The sequence below is a fragment of the Heliangelus exortis genome, chromosome Z (assembly GCF_036169615.1).
Source record: "Heliangelus exortis chromosome Z, bHelExo1.hap1, whole genome shotgun sequence".
In the NCBI taxonomy this organism is placed as follows: domain Eukaryota; kingdom Metazoa; phylum Chordata; class Aves; order Apodiformes; family Trochilidae; genus Heliangelus; species Heliangelus exortis.
Window position 1 is genome coordinate 8,046,151 of NC_092454.1, and position 21,430 is coordinate 8,067,580.

General features: G+C 39.5%; 1 protein-coding gene across 11 annotated transcripts in view; it reads left to right on the plus strand.

The window, feature by feature from the left end:
- Positions 1 to 21,430, plus strand: part of CELF4 (CUGBP Elav-like family member 4) — a 706,664-nt gene that overhangs the window by 230,542 nt on the left and 454,692 nt on the right. The gene's annotated exons all lie outside the window — the stretch shown is intronic.

A 21,430-nucleotide genomic window follows, 5' to 3' on the forward strand; every position in this document is an offset into this window, starting at 1 on the left:
TAATACGCATATTAGGGAAGATAGGAGGAAATCCCTTATGGTCACAAGCTAAAAAGAAAATGTTTTCATATGTGGAAAGACCTCTACATGTCCTCCATTCATGCCAAGGTCAGTACACATTCTTTCTTCATGTCAGGGTCAGTAGAGAAAACTGATATTATCAAGTTAGATTTCTGTGCATGAGAGGTTATAGAGAATGACTTCCTGGTTCCTGCAGCAGGCAGGCAATCCACATGTAGCAGTCTGTACATTTAGGAACTGTTCTGTCATTGTTACTGATGACCATTGATGGTAGCATTTACAGATGACTTTCTACTTCTTTCTCCAGAAGATATTTCTATCCTGAGTAAAATGAGTTTTCTTCTCTAAGCCAACGTGTGAGATGTGTTACTTACAGACAGGGTTGTCTTGCACCTTTGAATTTCCTCTTTAAGCTGGAAGAAAACATTGCCAGAAACCCTGGTACCTTATGCTTGTAATTTTTCATAGCCACCCACCTTCAAACACTACACTTTCCTTCCCTTCTGCTTTTCCTAATATTAAACAACTTTTTGCTATGACAAACAAGAGGTATAAAAATCAGGCATTCCCATTTTTACCAGAAGTATGAGGACCTGTTCTTTGACATTCAAGAGCAAGGAAGTATGCTCTTGCCTGCAGAATCTTCCCAAACACCACCAGCCATTCATCATCTGTCCTGAGGCTGAAGCACTGGCATGAATCTCCACAGCTGGCTGAATGTGGTGCTGTATTCAGTTATGCTGGGTCTTAAATTAGTTTTCTGCACATCTCTGTGAATCATGGGCAGCTAGAGAATCAAAAGTTTCTGTTGAAAATACCAAGGCAAAGAAAGCTGAATTTCACATCATTTTTGTTTATTTATTGGAAAACTAAATTCAGTAGAGACCTGACTGCTCTAAATTACAACCTGAGACATAGCTGGAAATAGTTTACATTACCTCCCTTATGGCCTCTCCCGTTTCTGAAACTAAAAGGGACTTGGTGGCCAACATCAGTACCTCTTTTTCTTTAGGCAGAAATTAAAATCCTGTGAAGCTGCCACAGTAGGAAGCATATGTCAGTAGAAAATGCAGTATAAGAATACAGTATTTTGCTGTTCTTGGACACATAGCCCCACTCAGGTGTCATAAGAGTTACTGATGCAATGAGGTGAAATTCATATCTCTCAGGATAAGTTGGCAAATGAGAGATCAGATTCCTGTGAATTCTGTACTTTAACAAGATTCATGTGTGGCCTGTCAAAGCTCAGGTGATACTTCCAATGCAGCTGAGTTCACCTGGCTTTTCAGTGCTGAGACACTTTCTAGAATATGGCAAGAAGATTCACCATCATAGCTCAGCTTCAGACCACCCATGTGGATAGGTGATTCTGCTCTGACAGAGAGGTTGGACTTCGTGATCTCTTGAGGTCCCTTCTAACTTCTAACATTTTTTGATTCTGTACTGTCTGCCAATTCCCTCTATGGCTGTGCAGGCTCTATGTAAGACCATTGCATTCACGACAGTATTGACCACTATTTTGACCTGGTTTAAGTTATTCATTCTTCCTTTCAGAGATTATTTTTTTTACAGTTTTGCTGGAGTGTTTGCTTCATTATATTTTAATTATATTTATGTTGCAGAATGCATCAATTTCCTAGAGACGTGTCCTTTTGAGAACAGTACCAGGACAAGGGTTTGCAGCAAATACTTCAATGTAGAAATAGATACAAGTTTCCAAACTTTGTCCAGAGGAACTGTCAATGTGACAATTTTTTTCAGTTCCTCTCCAACTCATCTTCTTGATGCAGTTGATATCTGCAGGAGCTGTGATCTTTGTGTACCTTTTCTCTGCCAACTATATGAAGGTAGGCAGTCTTTTTAGCTGAAAAAACAGTGTGGTTTATAAGCAGTGTGGCAAAGGGTGTGATCAGGAAGTTACAGGAGTGTGGACCTTTCTTAAGTTCCTGTCTGACTTGCCAAACTATAAGTGAAGAAATTAGATGGAATTCTGCCTGAGACTTGACTTGCATAGGAGCAGATGGTAGAATCTCCAAGTATTTTTGTTTGAATTTTTACAACTGGGAGAGAGACACAGCTAAGACAAAGTTTCCAAGGAGCTTTTCAGCATTTTAAACTTCACTTCAAGCTGAAAGCAATGTGAAAATCATGAACTCTTTTGATGGTCTGGTGTTTGGATGCAAAGAATAGCCAGGAGTAACAATGATGATCTCAAAAAACTATGTGTGGGGGAAAACAAAAGGAGAACATGGGAAGTCCACTCTTGTAAAGGCTGATCAGGACTGAGTATGAAAGTGCTTGTGAGTGGGAAGGAAAGTTCTTCACTGATGTTCTTTAGTCTGAGACTTTTTCTTCTCACTTAATCATCCTTAGATCTTTCTACCCCATCCTTTCGTGGGACACTAATTTCCTGGTTGCATTGATGTCATACCAGGACAGCTGGATGAGAATGACTGGAGGACAAGAACAATGAAAGTGTGTGAATGCTATGCCTTTTCCTCTCTCACCTCTATGTTCCTACAACTTTTTGTTCAGGTATAGTGATACTTATGCTAGGGCTTATGTAGGAGAGCCTCTTAGAAACCAGAAAAGTGTTACCCATTTTCAGCAGCATAAGCACAATGTCTTCTCCCATACATGAACTCTTTCTAGGAGTTCAGGTTTTGTCTTTTGCTGTTAACTCCTCAAGAGAATTTTAGAAGTATACAGAAAGCATCTTTAAGGGGAATATGTCACAGAAGATACTGAGTCTTGAACTTCTCTGCCTCATATCCCACCCCTGTGCAAAGCAGAGAGCAATATTAATAGGGTAATGATAGTCAGCTTGGACTGGGGAGTGGGAATAGAAATAAACCTGCTATTTGAGGACAAAGTGAAAGGCCTCACCTCATAAAGCTTCCATTTACTTCACTGGATCCAGCAGGTACCTCCATACTTTTGCATCTTAGACCTTTTGAGCAGGCCAGACACCTTTCAAGCCTTAAAACAATCTTCTTCATGGAGCAAAAAATTACCTGGCATCTTAAAGCATTCTCATGAACCTGAGAGTGCCCCAGTGTTTTCTGACAGCTGACAAACTAAAAAGGACGAGGCTGTCAAACACAAAGAATGGGTCCCCTCCTTTTGGCTGCTGTCCCTCTGGTCTATTCAATTAGGATTGATCAAACTGTGTCAAAGGTCCCTCCTCTGTTTCAGTGGTCACCGAGAGCTTTCATGATGACTAATGATAGGCTATCCTTATAAAGAAAGGAGGAAGAAATAGAAAGGATAATACAAGGGTTTCTTTTTTCCTTTCTTTCTTCTATGCTTATGTTCCAATTAGGCACATTAACTTTATGACCTACTAAATGAAATTCATTTAATTGTCATTGTTCAATGATACATCAGCCCCCTCTGCCTTCCAACATCTGCCCCTCAAATAAAAAACGTCACTTACTCAAGCAAAAGAAGATTTAATCATTTTTTTGTGAAAGACTATATAGAGTTTATACACAGAGGACAAATGTTTTTCTTCCTCTAAAAAATATCTAAAATATTTGAATATGGATAGTAAAGCAATGAAACTGAGCAGCAATGCTAATAAGAAACATACAAAATTCTTTGGTATTTTGCATCAATTAAAAAAATGATGAATTCTTCCATCTCTGGTACTAGAATTGAGCTAGTAGTAAATGATGACCCAATTGTTCTCTAGAAATTTCTAGACCTGTTCATATATCCCCAAGATATATCTGTCCTATTTAGCCATCTAATATTAACATTCAGGTACTATTTACACTTGAAGGTGTAGGCTATAATTTTCTTTGGGAGTATATGTCAAGTTTTTGGACCATGGCAGACATTCCCAGGTTTTTGTCATATACCAGTCCTTAAATTGGGTGAGAGTTATAACAGGTACTTCCCAGATGTCAAACTAGACCAGTACCAGAAAGACAAAATGAACACTGCCAAACATTTAGACAGTGGAATAACACCATGAGCAGAATATGAATGTATTAGGATAATTATTATCGCAATAGCAGTATAAAAATTGTTTCTCTCTCATTAGCCTAGAAACTAGAGAAGGACCGCCAAAGGCTTCAAGTAAACATCAGTTACATACAGAATTTAGGCCTCTGTCTAGTTATAAATCCTTCATTTACTTTTAAGCATTAATTTTCTCCTAAGGCTAAAATATATGAAAGAAAGGAATGGGGAGATCTTGAGAGATTTGAAAAGCAAATAAAGACTGTGAGATAGAATCTGTTAGAGTAACAGAGGTCCGGGGATTTTCCTTTCACAATCACACAGAACTTCCTGATTTTCCTAACCCCAGCTTCTTTGTCTAATAGATCTTCGGAAATTTCCATTTGATCTTAAGAATGTATTACTAGTCTGGGCATCAGTCACAACATTCTAGAAGTTAATAAGGAAAGAGAATCACTACTCTAAAGATGCCTGAGCCAGTGCTTTCATCCTGCCACTTACATCGTTCCTTAGGATTGGGTAAACCAGTGGGTTTCTTAGCATGGTGATGACAGAAATTTTGTGAAATTCAGCTGTTTCATTTCACAAACATTTAGAACACTTGATGTTAGGATTTTGTCCCTTCTCTGACCTGAAAGTAGAATCATTCGTATATTGCCAGAAAATTTTGTTTGATTTACCAGTCCTTTTGTAGTACTTACTAGTATTTCAAAATGACAAAAGATGATTGACTTCCCATCTTCCAATGAAACTCAGTGGCAGCCCCCTCTCTGCTTTTCCTCAGAGCCATTGAAAATATGCTCTGAGATGCAAGGAAATCCACTAATGAAAGTGAAATTAAAATAATGAAATTGTGAAGTATTCTGATTCTGTAACAACACTTAATTTGTGCTGAGTCTTTATACCAAAGGATCCTAAAGCATGATTCAAACACTACAACTTTAGATCACGTAGTCCTGAAGCATGAATTATTGTAATTGATCAGACCACGAGAAACTGAGGCAGACACAGACAAAGTTAAACCAGGTTCACAGAAAGACAGGAAGGGTCCTGACAATTTTGGTGATCAAAGGCTGCAGGGATCTTGTGTAGAGAGGTCCTGGGGATGTGAAGGTAAAAGATAGCTACCTAATTACTCACATAGATAATCACTTAAATCACTTACTATAATTGTTACTAGGCCCTCAGAAGTCATAAGAACCATTATCAGTGAGATGTCAGTACTATGCTTAACCAGAGCAAAGACCCTGTCTCACAGATCTTACAGTCCAAGTCGCTGGTTCCTGATGCTGAAATGTGGCCAACCACCTTTCAAATGAAGTCACAGAATCCAAGCTAATGAGGTACTCTGCCATTGTTAACCTTGACTCCTCAAGGAAAGAAAAACCCTCAGACCCCCAGCAGAAGCTGAAGAGGTGGAGTTGAAAGGCAAGCAGGTTTAGGAAGAAACAAGGAATGAGGGAGTAAGGGAAAGGAGGAGGAGGAGATCAGGGAGATCCAACTTAGTAAGAAAAAAGTGGGGAACAACGCATCCAAATACACAGACAGATGAGGTGTGGGAGGGGAAGCAGAGACAGAGGGGAAGGAGTTAAGCACAATTACATTATCACAAAAAGTATTTTTGCCAGAAGACACAGCCACCTTGGTGAGACAGCAGCCAGCCACCTATACTATTATTGCACAGTGGTCACCAAGTAAAAGGTCTGATCTGAAGGCATGTGCACAGTCTACTGATGACTCAATACATAATGCACCAAGTTCTTAGCTCATGACCATGTGGCCAGCCCTCAGAAGGAAGAAAATACCATGTAATCAAAATTTCTTCAATCTAAAGGAGCAAATATTGTAAGAAACAAAAATCAGAAGTTGAAATTAGAAAAATGAATGGATTTTTTTCTTTTTTTAGGCAGTGAGGGTAATTGGCTATTGACAAGCAAGTGGCATATTTTCTATTAGTTTTTTTTCATAAAGAGTAGAGGATTCTTTTGGAAGATAAATTTCAGCTTAAGAAGAAGTCATTAGACTTAATAAGATCTAATAAGTAAATTCAGTGTCCTGTGCTAGTCAAAGAGTTTGACAAAAGCAGTGATGGAGCACAACTGACGTTGATGTCTGGCATGTCTGGCACCCATGGAGACCTGGGCTGACACTAACTAGTTTTCATTGCCATGTTTTAAGTAAATATGTCAAGAGGCACATGAAAAAATTGCAGATGAGGGATCTATAGGTCATCATAATTTCGAAAAAAGTTCACTTACTTACTAGGAAAATAACCACAGTGGGTTGGTGAGAGTTCTTTTGGAAGGGTGTGGGAAGAACAGCAGTTCTTAAGAACAGCCCAATAGCTTATGAACCATATATCCAAACCCAATTTATTTGTAATTATAGCAGAGATATCTCATCTAAAATCTTAAGTTTTATTTATGTGTTTGCTACATTACTGTTCAGAGAAAGTAATTTCTAGATACAGCCAGTATTGTGGGGTAATTCTAGGGTTCACTGTTCAAAAACAAATAAATAAATATAGAACTTTTACTAGTTTTTGTGCAGCTAACACTTCTTGGATAGGCTTAGCTTTCCATTTCTATGTGTCATGGATTTGCACTCTGAATAATGTGAACTGCCTCTAAAATATACATCAGAAAACTGCAGATCTGTTAAGATTTCTAATCTTTACTGGTGAGAATCAACTTTTCATCACACACAGAGAAACCAATTCTCATCTCCTCTCCCTCCAGAAATTAGACTGTACAGTGGAAATGCTCCAAGTCTCTGCTGTTTAATGGCAAATTGGCTCAGGGCATCAGCAGTACTAGTTCTAAAATCATTAATTGAGCTTTCACCAATACATCTTTCACAGTCAAGCTGTAGATAAATGGATGGTGAGATTGTCAAAGTGGGATTCAAAGTTACCACTGAGTCCTAAATTCATCTTCTTATTTTTGTGAAAATAATATTATTTCATTCAAGTACCATGTACTTTTTCCAGGTGGAAAGCAAAGAGCTATGATGGGAGAAAGCAGAAAATAATCTTCCTCTCTAAAACAATCCACTTTTCTCCCCACTAGTTCTTTTCCAACACCAAATTCCATCAGAAGTTTGCTAAGATAGGAAGAAGTAAAATTTGCAAAAGCTTCTGGGATGAGCAGGAAGGAGATCTGAAAAGATGAAAAATTATGTGTGTTTTTGTTGAGGGGGCCAGGATGTCAAAGACATTTGTGGCATCAGCAGTATCGATCTTGAAGTAGATGTACCCCTCAGAATTCCCAGGTTACAAATGGATGTGTCTTTCCTTATCCTTATTCCCCATTAATCGAAATAAGGTCTCTCCTCGGATCACGGGCTTGCTTCTGCTGCAGGTGAGTAAAAGAACTTTGACAGAGGGTTAGAAAAAAAAAAACAAAACTAAAACAAAAAACAGCTTCCAAGGGAGGTGCGGCATGTATTTAACTCTCAGCTGCTGCTGTGTGAAAACCTGTGCCCACAGGATGAGTGAAAAAGATGAGAAGCTTTTGTGAATGGGTGCTACAAGAACTGTGATGGCATGGTTTGAGGTCAATGGCTGTTAGAGGGTTTTCATTCGAATTCTTTCTTGATAACGTAGATCATGTTAAAAGATATCTGCTGTACAGAAGAGGTTGTTTCCTACAAGGCACATAGTAAAAAGAAAAAGAAATTCAGGGAAAGAACTGCTTCTGTTTCCTTATGGGAAGTAAGCTATGTTTTCTCCCTACTGAGGAGGCAAATTTGATCATGTACAGTGGTCATGTACCAATTACTTGATATAGATGCCTAACATAATTGCTATGGCTTATGCAACATTGAGGTTCAAAGGAGCATTGAACAGTTGAATCACTGAACATTGGACTGCCAGATTCACACTGACTCTGCAGTTGCCAGAAGGTAGCAGATTCCCACTAACCATCTGAAATTTATATACCTAATATTAACTATATTTCTAAGATACCATCAATTTTAGGATGTAATGAGTGTCCATTGTAGAGGCACAGATCACTCTATATTGATTACAGTGATAGGTTAAATGACTAGCTCAGAGGCTAGGTTTAAGATCTGGATAGCTTAGATGTGACACTTCTCTGTCTTCTCTGAACCCTTTAAGGAAAAAAACCCCAGCCTCCTCAGTTTCCTTACCCTTGGGGAGGTTCATAGCAAGAAAATAATTAGTGATTTTATGCAAGAAAATATCTGTACCTATAGCATTTTGTTACTCAGAGAGGGAATTTCATAGCCAAGCATATGGGTGAAATTACCACTAGGCATGAATCACAGGCATAGAAGATAAATATCTGAGACTGTCAACAGAGTGGTCATTTCATGTCCCTATAGATATTAATTCCAACCATAAAGTAATTGCCTGTATAGAAACACTGTTTATTGGCAGGAAACATATGAAAAGTCTGAGTCATTGTATGGACTCCCAACATATGTAGGGTCAGTGCAGGATGGCAGAGTTATAAAAGATGATGGACATCCAGCACAAGATATATTTTATATTATGTGTTGCCTATCACAGGTTCTCAGCACTATCTAGAAGTCTTTGATAGTCATTTGTGCCTTTTTTGAAAGGGTTTCTTATTTAATGCAGCAAAACTTTTTCAGGCTTCTCTAAACTATGTTACATTTCTGATCTAAACTGTTCCAAAGAGTTATCAGGCTTTTCAAGAATATGATGTCAAATGGATTTTTAGGTGATCTTTTCTTAAATGCTATTGGGAGAGTTAGTATATACTCCACATGGTTTTATTACATTTTATTTTATTGTCAACAGTTGGACTTGATGATCATAAGGGCCTTTTATAACTTAAATTATCCTATTATTTTACTATTTTATTTTAATATTTATGTTTAATTGCAAAAGGATGTTGTTAGAATGCAGATTCATCCTTTCCCTTTTTACTGTGCCAGGGGAAAAAAGTGACTTTTCTTCTTTTACAAGGAGATCAAATTATGGTGTTTTAATCATAAGGAATGATCAACTCAATATCAAGACAGCAGCTCAGATTACAAATAAAAAAAATATTTCCATTCTGATAAAGTTCTGGACATAAATTTCAGAAGTCAGACATTTTTGTAACCTTATATTTCTTAACTCTTGGAATGTCTACCACTGAGAACCTGAGTATGACTGTAGAAATGAAATCTTTGTTCATAGTAGAGCAAAGGGAACAGAAAAGCTTGTGCTATAAATGAGTTACCATTTTTAGCAATGAACTTAAAAGGTACATGATACTTTCCTTCCCTAGAATGCAGCTGTTCAGTCAAGGGGATTAGTCTGACATGACAAAAAGCAAAGGATGATTCCATGATCTGAACTACCTGCAGTGTTCCTATGCCATTTTAACCAAAGTATTTTGTCCCATAATCCTAAAGGATGAAGAGACCAGAGATTAACACATTTTGAATGGACCAGATAGTGTAACACCTCAAGTTGTTTAGATCATTGCTTAAAATTTAACAAAGCAGTGGGTATGGGTTTGTGCTGAAGGTTATCATTATCAGGCAGTAAAATTTTCAGCAATTTCCCCGTAATTACCTGTTTTTACCTACCCGAGAAATAGAAAGGGAAATGAGCTTTTCCGATGGCAATGTGGTGTCCTGTACATAATTAAAAGTCCAAGACATATCAGTATAAGAGTGCACTAAGAACCAGTGAAGGCAAAAAGTTTTCCAAATGTGTATATGGATGTACATGTGCATTTTGGGATCAGAGAGTCCTACTGGTAAATAAGAGTCAGATGATTGTTGAAAATGAGTTGTAGTTAAAGATGGCTGACTTCAGTGGCAAGAATGTAAACCAGAACATTTTAACTGTTTGTGTTTCTCTTTCTTGTACATGTTAAAGTGCATTTACAAACAGGAGATTAGCTTAAATTTCTACAGAGAACAATTATATCCATAGCTATTGGAATGATGGTGTATTTCACAAAACTATTCAGAATTATTCCCCATGTCTTTCATGTTCCTTTCTCAAAGTCTCTCACTGTAAAAAAAATATAAAAACAAATAAATAAATAAAATTGTACATTTGTGACATTTCATTATTTATGATGGCAATTATTTATAGAGAATTATTACTTTTTTGATATGGATATCATACTGCAGATATGGAACTGGTGCTCTGAGTAGCTTCTGAGAGAGTTAGCTACTTTACCCCCTTCTTTGTCACCCAGTTGCTACTGTGCAAGAGCACTGTACAGCCCTGCCTGGCATTGTTAGGAATAAGAATTGCTAGTACCTCTTATTAGTGTTTATTATCATAACTGCTCATTGTATTGCCCATTATGTTAATGAATTAGAACAACAGACCTAAATGTTTGTTGTTGTATAAAGCTCATTAGTCTCTGAGAGGAACTCAATGCAACATGAAGGTTGAGGAGCTGGGTTGCAGGAATATTACCAATTAAGTCCTATATGAACATGCAATTAGGTAGGATGACATGCTTGATTTACATTGCTTTATGGCTAAGCTGGATAAACAGCGTATCATTGAAGAGTAGCAACCTGCTCCCCCTTTGCTCATCCCCACCCTGCTGGAACCTATTTGAATGTTCCCAGTGGGAGTGCAGCACACAAGAATGTCTGGGCAAGGTTATTGGTGCGATCCTGAAGCACATTTAACTCTGTTGAGCTAAAAGAATGGAGGAAACACGTGCTCATGCTATGGCACTTGTTATTCAAGTTGCTCACCCCTTTTTCACACATTTTTGGTCTTTACGGAGCATCTTTATTCAGCACCTCATGCAAGTCTGCTTCAGTGGTTGGTTTACATAAGGCTTTATGTTGCATTGTGCTTCTTCAATTAGTGAATTGTACTTAAGTTAGATTTCTCTGTCAGTCCTATTCTCTGAGAACATAAACAAAGTTTTCAATCTCTTATGTTACTTGTAATACATCAAACACTTGTACATCAACATGCACCATCAGTTGTGAATCTTGCATAATATTACTCTTCCTTAACTGTTTTTTTTTCCCCAATATATTTTTGAATGATTATATACATCTATCAAAAGTGAGGGGAGATGCAGTTGAAAGGCACTTTCAGAAGTTGTCACATCCAGGTTCTCATCCATAAATCGTTACCTCCCAACTGAGATTTGGTAACTGATCATATGAATGCTCCTAATTGTTTCAAAGCAAGGTGAAACTTCAATAATGAATTAAACTATAGAATCAGCAACCATTAAATAGCGACATGTTGATTTTTTTTTTTTTTTTTTCAGTGCAAAGCACTTTAATTCTAAAATTAGAGGTTACATGCCCAGGTAAAAACCCAACGGGAGCCAGGAGACTGCCACTGAAAGACACACACAACTGATCAGCAGTATCTTGCTTCTGTGTGAGGCACCTGTCTCTCACAAATGTGTCTTTCAAACAGCCACATCTCCTCACTTTTCTGGCTTACTCCATGCTATCTTTGGCACTTGGACAATCAGTTGTTGACCTCTGTTTTCAATGACACTGCCTTGGCACTGAAATAAAGCAGAAGAGACAGTGGGGTACAACTGAGACTGTTTAAGATGCTATCTCTTACTGCCTGAAATGCTCCACACAGAAAGCCTAAATAGGGGAGCTATCCAGAGGGCTTTGTCTGTTTACCACATAGTGTTTCTGCTGCTCCTTCCTACTCAGGGGCATAACTCCTCACATTCTTCCACCACACCAACACAAGGTCCCTCTCACCAGGTGCAGTCCTTTGGGAACAGCTCCATCCTTGGCTCACCACAGTGTCACGGATGCTGCAGTCACAGTCACCTCCCCTGTCATGGGGTCCTCCATGGCTGCAGATCCACATCTGACCCTCTGTGTGCTCCTGCACATACTGCAGCTTCACCTCTGTCCACCTGCAGGGGCTGCAAATCCACATCTAGCCCACCGTGGTTCTTCAGGGACTGCTCCACTGTGCTCCTCCATGGGCTGCAGGGCACAGCTGCCATCTCACCATGGGCTGCGGGGAAACCTCTGCTCAGACACCTTCTCCCCACCCCTCTTCCTCAGTGACCTTGGTGTCTGGCATTATTCCCATCCCTTTCTCCCCTCTCCTCTTCAGGTTCCTTTTAAAAACTTTTATGTAGCTTCATTTCTCCTTTCTGACTATGTTACTGTCAAAGGCACATCCAGCTTCCCATATCTACTCAGTCGTCAATGGAGGCAGAGCCAGGAATGGAACAGGGGGAGCTTCCAGCAGCTTCTACCAGGACCCACCTCTGTGACCTGCATGAAAGCCAAGGCAGGTGGAAGAAAGGAGTGAATGTCAAGAGAAGATTATATGTATATCTCATTTTTTAAAACAAGCAAACCCAATACCTTGGAGGTAGAAGAGAGGGAATGACCTGCAATTAGAGGAAAGGAGAAAGAGCTGAAATGAGAATGACGGGTAGCCCCAACGTGATAGTGCATTCAGAGAGTCCTTTCTAGTGTCTCTCGTGGTGCTATCCTAAAGGCAGGGAGGATGCCCTGACAGGAGACAGCTTTACAGACCTCACCTGCATTTGACACCAAGATTTTTTGTGGTAGGGAATTCTAAAAAAGATTTTGTTATTGTCCCAACTTTTTCTTTCCCAAATAGCCTACCTGAGGATGTCCTTGTTGATGAATGGTTTGGAGTCATTTTTGTTTTCACCAGGCTCGATTTCTCCATCCAGCTTCACTCAGGTTGTCTTGGCCCCATCCCACTGTACCTACCTTTAAAATAATCATCTTGTTGCCTTCTTTCCCAGTCCTCATATAGCTATGACAGAGTTCAAAATAATATGAAGTGTTAGGAGCAGCGGTGCCTCTTCATTGGAAACTTCTTGCCCACTTTACATCAGATAGGTCACCTCAGCATTCCTCTAAATTCTGTTGGTCACTTTAAGTTGGATTCAAACAAGTAATGGAAGAATGTAAGCTTCCTAACAAGTGTGAAATATTCCAAGATCCTTTGCACTTTCCTCCACTGTATAAAGAAGTTTTCTAATGCAAACAGACAGAAATGTAGACACTTGTCTGATATGTCATTCAAAAGAAGTGATGAAATGGGAGAGAGAGGGTCATTACCAGGAGTGAAGACGACCTCTTTTTTTTATTATTTTTTTAATTTCATTTTATTTTCCATATCTATTGAGACTTTGCTGGGAGGATTGTTCCAATATGACTCTGCAGATGCCAGATCAACTGTCCTATTCCATCTTCCTGCACTGTTTTCCCTTGATTGAATAGACTGACGGTGAGAAACCTCTAATATAGGCTGATGAAAGTGGAGCTGGCACTCCATGGTGAAGGGGTGAAGCTGGCAGGCCTGATATTTTCAAAATTGTATGCAAACATCATTCCATTCAGTCTCATTTTTAACTTTCAGTTTCAAAGTTGAGAAAGAACAAAAAAGGAAAAGGTGAAGATATATAAGGGCTGATTCTATAACAGCAGTCTTCATAAGCATAAACTCTGTTGAGGATATTTACTGTTAGGCAAGTTCAAAACTCAAAGCATGTTTTCTATACTGTTTATTGCAGAGAAAGAGAGATGAAATCTGTTAAAAAAATATTTTCTCCCACCCCTGGTGCTTGTGAAAGACTACACCATGACTCTTTTCCAGCTCATCTGGATTCGAAATCAGCACATCTCTTATGCATGTTTGATTTCAGATATCATTTGTGGCAGCTGGCTGTGAAAAGTTTTGAGCCTGACTTCTGTTATCTCTAATTTGTTGTAATCTTCTCTTTGACATTTTCCGTTATTCAATACTTTTGCAAAGTTTAGGTCTTAATTTTTTGTCATGCTAAAGACCTTAAACCAATAGCTGATCCACAAGTCTTCAGTTTACTAGCACAAGTGCTCTAAGGAAGGTATGAATAAGACCAATTTGGCCTGGAGTCAAGCTATTTGCAAAATCTGGTTAATTATCATGAGGGAGGAGGAGCAAGGTAATTATTGCCATGTGCTTCCTAGCAAATTTGCTGTGAAAGAGGAATGAACGAACAAGTGTCAAGAGAGTACTGAATATTAAAACCGATGCTGCAGCCTTTGAACTCTAGGATTTCCTTTTTCCTGGAGATCAGGATCTTTTGAGCTAAGGGTGAATCCCAGTTGTACCTGTGGCTTAAACTCAACCCACCCAGCTTTTGACAGTTACCAGAGAAACTTATAGAGCTTTTCTGATAACTACAGTCTGTTGAATGTGGGAGGGGGTAATTTCCAGTGGGAATATAGCCACTTAATATTTGAATTGCTTATTTTTTTCTCCACTGACTACAGTGAGAGCTTAGGATGGTTGAAGTCCAAGCTTTAGTATCTTACTTAAATACCTGAAGTTAGATGGAAGGATCTGAGTCACTGTGTCCAATTAAATCACTCTTGAACCTAGATGGATTTTACCCTGATTGTAATTCAGAACCAAGACCATTTCAAATCCCAAATCTGTACAAACTGCATGGTAGAGCACAGGGTGTTATTTCTGAGATGAGCTGAACAGCAGGATCTTCTGTGATATCTACCAGTGAGGTTAGAATACTTTTTAGTCATGGGACAAATATGCAGGTGGTGAAGTAGAACAGCTTAGAAAGGAAAGGTCGTCTTCTTCAAAACCAAACTAACAGCGAACAAACTCGCTGCCTTAATGCATACCGATTAAAAGGAAATCAGGATGGGTAATTAACTCCTCTCTCAAGTGTTTGTACAATTCACTTTCCCAGCTACGTTTCCTGAACACTCCTGGTGGTAAGCTCTGAAGATGTTGAATAATGACTTAGACCACTGAGTTCAAAGTTTATTTTCTTAAAAGATCTGTTCTCCCATTCAATCCATTTTGCACACTGGCCTGCATCAAGCAGTACAATAAAATGAACTATAACCATAAATCCAGGGGTGTTTTGAGGTACCCCATTCATAGTTTCTTAGAGTAACTATTGAGTCAGCCTGCAGCACCAGGGGAGATGTTAAAATTTACATTGTTAAATTTTCATTCTTACCTCGATGTCTTCTCTGAACCACCCCGCCCTCTGCATAATACAGCCAGCTAACCACTTTTCTGTTTATTTTTCAAATATGAGGCTTTTGCCTCCTACACCATTCAGCATCCTGCCCACCTCCCCCCCCCCCCCCCCCCCGACTTTCCCAAAGCAAACAGCGCATTCAGATCGAACCAGATTGACAGGTGTGTGACAGATGGATGGACAGCAAACTGGATCGGTCCAAACTCCTTGGCACTTGAAAAATTGACAACACAACCAAAGCAGCATAACGGGGAGAGATAGATTGGAGAATGGGATAAATGGTCCCCAGAAAGTTTGCGATTAATCTTTGCCCTGGCAAGTAATGGCCTGATAATGCAGGAATTTAATGGGAACGACTTCTGCTAGTTCAGAATAATCCATTAGTGTGGACTAAAGCAGGAGACAGTAATGGGCATTGTTCCTTTTCCTATCATTTGCAAATGAGAGGAGACTGTTAAAGTTGTACCATCTGCACCCTAGCTCTATTCTCCCAAATGACAGGTTCACACCTTTCTACTTTTCTGTTCATAAGGGATAACAGTCATGAGTTTGCAGCTCCCCTCCTAGAAATATGCAGTTTTGTCTGATCCATTGCACACTTCTCCTCTTCATGAACTCTGAGCTACCTAATGAAGTTGGCACTGGAAGACTGTTAACTAAAAGGCATACACTTTTCAGAATGTGAGGTGCTCTCACTCCTGCCTTGAGAAAAGTAGGTTTTCCTGTCTTTGTATATCATTTAGCTCTTCCTCAGTTTCCCAATATTACGTTTTCCACCAGCAGGACACAGAGGAAGAGTGTATTAGGCAAGCCCAGAAGTAATGTTTTGGAGCAGAAAAAATGTTGGTTTTGTCTCAAGTCTAAATTCTGGCTCAAATACTATAGAAGTTTTTTTGGTAGCATGATACCTTAAGAGCAGTCTTTATTTGAGTGACATCACAGGTCCACCTATCCTTACATTTTTTGAAAGAGTTAGTTGCAGGTGACTGGAGACATAATATAAGAATAGGCAATGATTTTTTCCCCCCTGAAATTAATGTTGTGAGGACTTTCTGCTCTGAAGTCATTGTGTTCAGTAGATACAGTTAAATCTGAGAATTTTTTTATCTTGTCTTCCTGAAGTTTATCTCTGTTAGTTGCCTCAGCAACTTCTGCAACAAGTGGTTTAATTCTGTACCAACTGAGGGAAAAAAAAAAACAAAACACAAAAAAATATTTACTTTCCATGGGCTTCTCTGCTCACTTCATTACCTTCAAGGGATCAGCGTGTGCAGTGGTGCTTCTGTCTTCAGCCCTCCAATTCCTACCAGGGGCTCATTGAGCAACACGTTAAGAGTGGAGGAAAAGGAACTATTGAGGAAACAAGAAGGCAGATGTGTTGCATCAGTGTGGTGGTTTTCACTCTAGAAGCAGCCTGAGGTACCCCAGGCCTAACTGACATGAATAACTGAGTCACCTTCAGGTTGGCAAGGAGGGGACTGGCTGGGGAGTGGAGAGGGGAGCCCAAGTGCTAAGTCACATCAGTGCAGCTGCAGCACTGGGGGAGGGAGGATGCGGGGGGGCGGAAGAAGCTCATTATGACTGATAAATAGAGGGCTCCTGTTGTCAGCAATGTCATTGTATTCACCTTTTTTTTACAGTCCCCTCTTTCCAGCTGTGTAATTAATTAATGGATTGGAAGTGCTTAGTTTCCAGTGATCTACAGGTTGACCTTGCACTTTCCCCTGCCTGTCTGGGATTGTTGTCAGTGGGTCCAGCTTTCCCCAAAGGCATTTCCCTCTTCAGCCATCTTTGCATCTGCCCCTTCTATAGTAATAGTGGATCTTGTACTTTTCTCCAGATGCTTGCTTTTATAGTGCTAAGTAAAAGCAAGCACCATCATTCTATTTCTGCTAGTATCTTTACTCTGATTTTGCATGAGAGTAATTGTTGGTGCGAGATGGAGGTGCAATATGGGTCCAGTTTGGGCCAAAGGCTAGAATTAATTTCACAGCTATCTTATCTCCTTGGAGAAAGGATTATCACATCATGGATTTCAGTCTGCTCAAAAATTGTGCATGTAATCCAAACTAGCTGGACAAACTAGCTGGGAAGACACTTTCACACCCACTGAAGGTAACTGTCAGAATGGGATAAATCACCAGGAGAGATGTCTTTCCTTGCTTAAGGTAGATGAAGTGTGAGCAAAAAAGTTAAAGTAAAAATTTCGTGTTCTATGTAGCTAAAATTAGGTAAGACATATTTTATACTCATTATCTCTGTTTTGCACTATGAATGAGATGAGTAGATCCATTTCTTTATATCTTTATACACATATGTTTAAAAAAGGCAGATACTGCTGCACCAGTTTACCACAAAATTACAATTAGTTACAAGGACTGAACCAGCTCTGCCAACAAGGCCTTCATGTCTTCAGCCCATATGAGAAACCTTTTTTTTTTTTTTCCATTAAGTGAGTAAAATGTCTTTAACTTTACAGTCAACATTGTGAGTGAAAGTCTGGGTAAGTACCATTGGTGACCTGGCAGGGAAATCTGCCTGACAATTTTGCAGAGCAGACTTAGACTATTGATCAAGTTGGGTGGAAATGATCCTTTCACCTCAGGGTCACTGGACTCCACTTGACTTAGGGCAGTCAGAGTGTAAGTGGTTGCTCTCAAATGATAAGAGCAAGTTGAAGGTCTCAACCTTGTCTCAAGAGAGAGAAGTCCAGGCTATGGAGATATCAATCAATTTAAGTTATACTAGGGATAGCTGACTAGGTTCATATCACAAAAACATTCGTCTCTTGGTTTCAAGGCTGAATATCTAGAACACAATTATCTTGTCTCCCCTCTCTGATACAAGATCAGAAAGGAAAATTCTGAAAGGCAGTTCAAGAATCTGCCAGTATCTTGCTTCAATGTTTCAGCTTCTCTGTGAAAGTAAATGTGGGGGTTTGTTAAGTAATCATTCCCCAACCCTTCCAGTCTAAAGCACTTAGCTGTCTTAATAAAGTATAGTACCTAATTCAAGACTTTATTCCCCAGCTTCACATTCCCCAAGAGGAAACACAGCACAGATAGGAGTAGGATTTATATAAGCCAGGTGCAGTAATGTCCCTATAACTACACACTCAGTGGCTTCATTGCTATAGTTTTTGGCGCTCAAGATTGCCTACAGGTTGTGTCTCTTATTTTGTCACCTAAGCAATAGCCCAAGTTTTGCAAGAGGAGCTTTACTGAGTCAGAACTAAAATCCAGCTCATGCAGCAGGTGATGATGATGGAGTGTCTTCTCCAAAAGAGACTGTGAGTAGATGCTCCAATAAAAGTATAACACAAAGGCAAAAAAACTTTGCTAGGTCCAGACAGCACTCAGCAAGTCAGGCTCAGGCATTTTCATTTCAAGCTCAAGTGAGATCTTTGCTGGTAGACTGGGAGCACTAGGTAGACGTTTTTTTCTTGAATTTTCTGTTACATTTTGAGCTTGTGAATATCTTTTTACCTGTATCCAGAAGCACGGTATTAAATAAGCTAATAATTGAGTGAAAAATAAACTTCCTCTCTATATTTCAGACACACTAATTTCACATTATAGTCCCTGATTCCTATGCTGGAAGGACATCAACAAGCTGTTAATTGATCATCTTCTCCATGTCATTCATTTTCTTCATGCTACTGAGAATTTTATAGACTTGTATTACTTCCTGCATCAGCTATGTGTCTTTCAGGTTGATCATAGGATTTTACTGCTATAACTAGATTTTAAAGAGAAACATAATTTTTACAGGAAGGCTTCTCTTCTCTTCTCTTCTCTTCTCTTCTCTTCTCTTCTCTTCTCTTCTCTTCTCTTCTCTTCTCTTCTCTTCTCTTCTCTTCTCTTCTCTTCTCTTCTCTTCTCTTCTCTTCTCTTCTCTTCCCTTCTTCTCTTCCTCTTTCCACTAGCCTCTCCTTCCTTCCTTCCTTCCTTCCTTCCTTCCTTCCTTCCTTCCTTCCTTCCTTCCTTCCTTCCTTCCTTCCTTCCTTCCTTCCTTCCTTCCTCCCTTCCTTCCTTCCTTCCTTCCTTCCTTCCTTCCTTCCTTCCTTCCTTCCTTCCTTCCTTCCTTCCTTCCTTCCTTCCTTCCTTCCTTCCTTCCTTCCTTCCTTCCTTCCTTCCTTCCTTCCTTCCTTCCTTCCTTCCTTCCTGCCTTCCTGCCTTCCTGCCTTCCTGCCTTCCTGCCTTCCTGCCTTCCTTCCTTCCTTCCTTCCTGCCTTCCTGCCTTCCTGCCTTCCTGCCTTCCTGCCTTCCTGCCTTCCTGCCTTCCTGCCTTCCTTCCTGCCTTCCTTCCTTCCTGCCTTCCTTCCTGCCTTCCTGCCTTCCTGCCTTCCTGCCTTCCTGCCTTCCTGCCTTTCTGCCTTCCTGCCTTCCTGCCTTCCTGCCTTCCTTCCTGCCTTCCTGCCTTCCTGCCTTCCTGCCTTCCTGCCTTCCTTCCGTTGGCCCTAGAGGCAACCAGGTCAGAGAAAATGCAAATCACTCCATAAGAGAAAACAATCAGAACTCCAGAACTAGTTTCTGAAACCAATCTCATTATGGAGCTGCCTTCTTTGCAGCCTGATATTATGGCACAGTTATGGGATTTTGGGGGAAAGCATCTGGCAGTGGTTTCTCTCATACTTGCTCCATTCGCTCTCTCTCTGCCCTGTCCTCTGCATCAGTGTTACATACTGTTTGTATTTCTCCTCTTCAAATGTGCATCAGCATTTCAAATGAAACTTTGGACTACCGCCATGGCAGCCTTTTAAAAGGATACAGCATGAGATTCCTCTGTCTCCTCTCCTCCGTTGGAGAGCAAAGGCAAACCAGAAGAGGGATATTAATGTGCAAATTAGCGCAACCTGACTGGCTCCAGATTGCTACTTAGAATTTGCATATTAATAAATGTTTTTGTGACAGCATATAGCAGATCAAGAAGGGCACAGATTTTAAAAAGTCAACAAGATTTTTAAGCTTTTCCCTTAAATTTCCTTCTCCTCACATTTCCAGCCTTCCTTATATATCTAGATCTTATACCATATGTGCTTAGGTTGCATATCTATAGGTCAATGCATGTAAATCTGCCCAGCTTTTCACAGTTGTGAGATCTGCAGAACTGCCCTGCGTGAAGATAGACAAACAGTTCTGTGCTGGTAGGAGGGCAGGCAGCTTTGCATGTGTCTATATTTGAATGCTTGTTTTTTATACACACACACAAACACAGAGTTAGAAAGACAGGTAGATGTAGGAACCGGACAGTCTTTCTTCCCTTCCCCCCCCTCCAGCTCCCCCCTTTCAAATCTTTTTCCAACAAGCTCTTTTATCCCATTCAGCTGAATAAATTGGGACTCTTGAAACTGTGATCTTGACAGATGTGAGCTTTTTTTTTCCAAGCTGCATTGGAAAAAGATAGATAGTGAAAACCTCCAGGGCATTTGGGCTTAGTGGAGCCAGTGAAAAGGGTTATTTCCAAGAGTGCTGAATAATGCATCCCTCTGAATTCCTTAGTTCTCTCTTTCTGTCCTCCTTTCTGTCTTTCTCTCTCTCTTCCTTTATATGCTTTGAGGATGAAATGCCGAATGCCCTACTCAAGTTCTTCCACCAGTGCCAGAAAGTTACAATCAAAATCTTGCCAAGCAATGGACTTTCAAAGTATCTCATGCAAGTAGTCCAGTTGTCAAAAAAGGAAGGTAGAGAAAAGGAACAGATACATAAGCAGAGTAATTTCTACACAACTGACGCATGCATTAGATATATTCTCCATCTCAGTTAATTCCTTGTCACATCAGTCTTAAGCAGAGAAGCAGGCTGATAGACTTTTTTAATTTAGAAATCTCTGTGTCAAGAACATATGTTCAAAGACACTCTCTCCCCTATTAGATTTGTCTTCCTTGTTTACTTTTGTTAATCATGATTGAAAAAACTGCAAAACAAGAACTTTAAAGTATCTCATTGTCAGCTCTTTCCTTTGTTCCCCTCAATATCCTTTCTGTATTCCCAGTTAGAGCTAGAATTTTGTATTGGATGGTCATAGCAGAATTATAATTTAGAATGGGAAGAAACTATCTTTCAGTCTGAGTTGAGTTAAAACATACAAATTTTTGTGTGAAACACAATAAAAAATGTAATCTCTGTCAGAGGTAACCTTAATCCTTAGGTTTCACTTTAATCCATATGGGGCAGATAGTGGAAATTTATGTAATTATTTTTTTTTTTTTTTCTAATCCTCTTAATTTTGCCCCTATCTAAAAGGTAGTTTGTTTTTGTTAGTTTGTTTGTTTTGATTTACTTTGATTTACTTTGTTTTGTTTTTAACAACAGTATTATGAAAAGTCAAATTTTAAAACAGAAAGATTTTTTTTTTTTTCCTTCGGTATTTCCACCATCAAACACTTTTTTCTCTGACTTCATTGAAATGCAGTATTTTGACATTTTATTATGTGGATGTCAGGCTAAGTG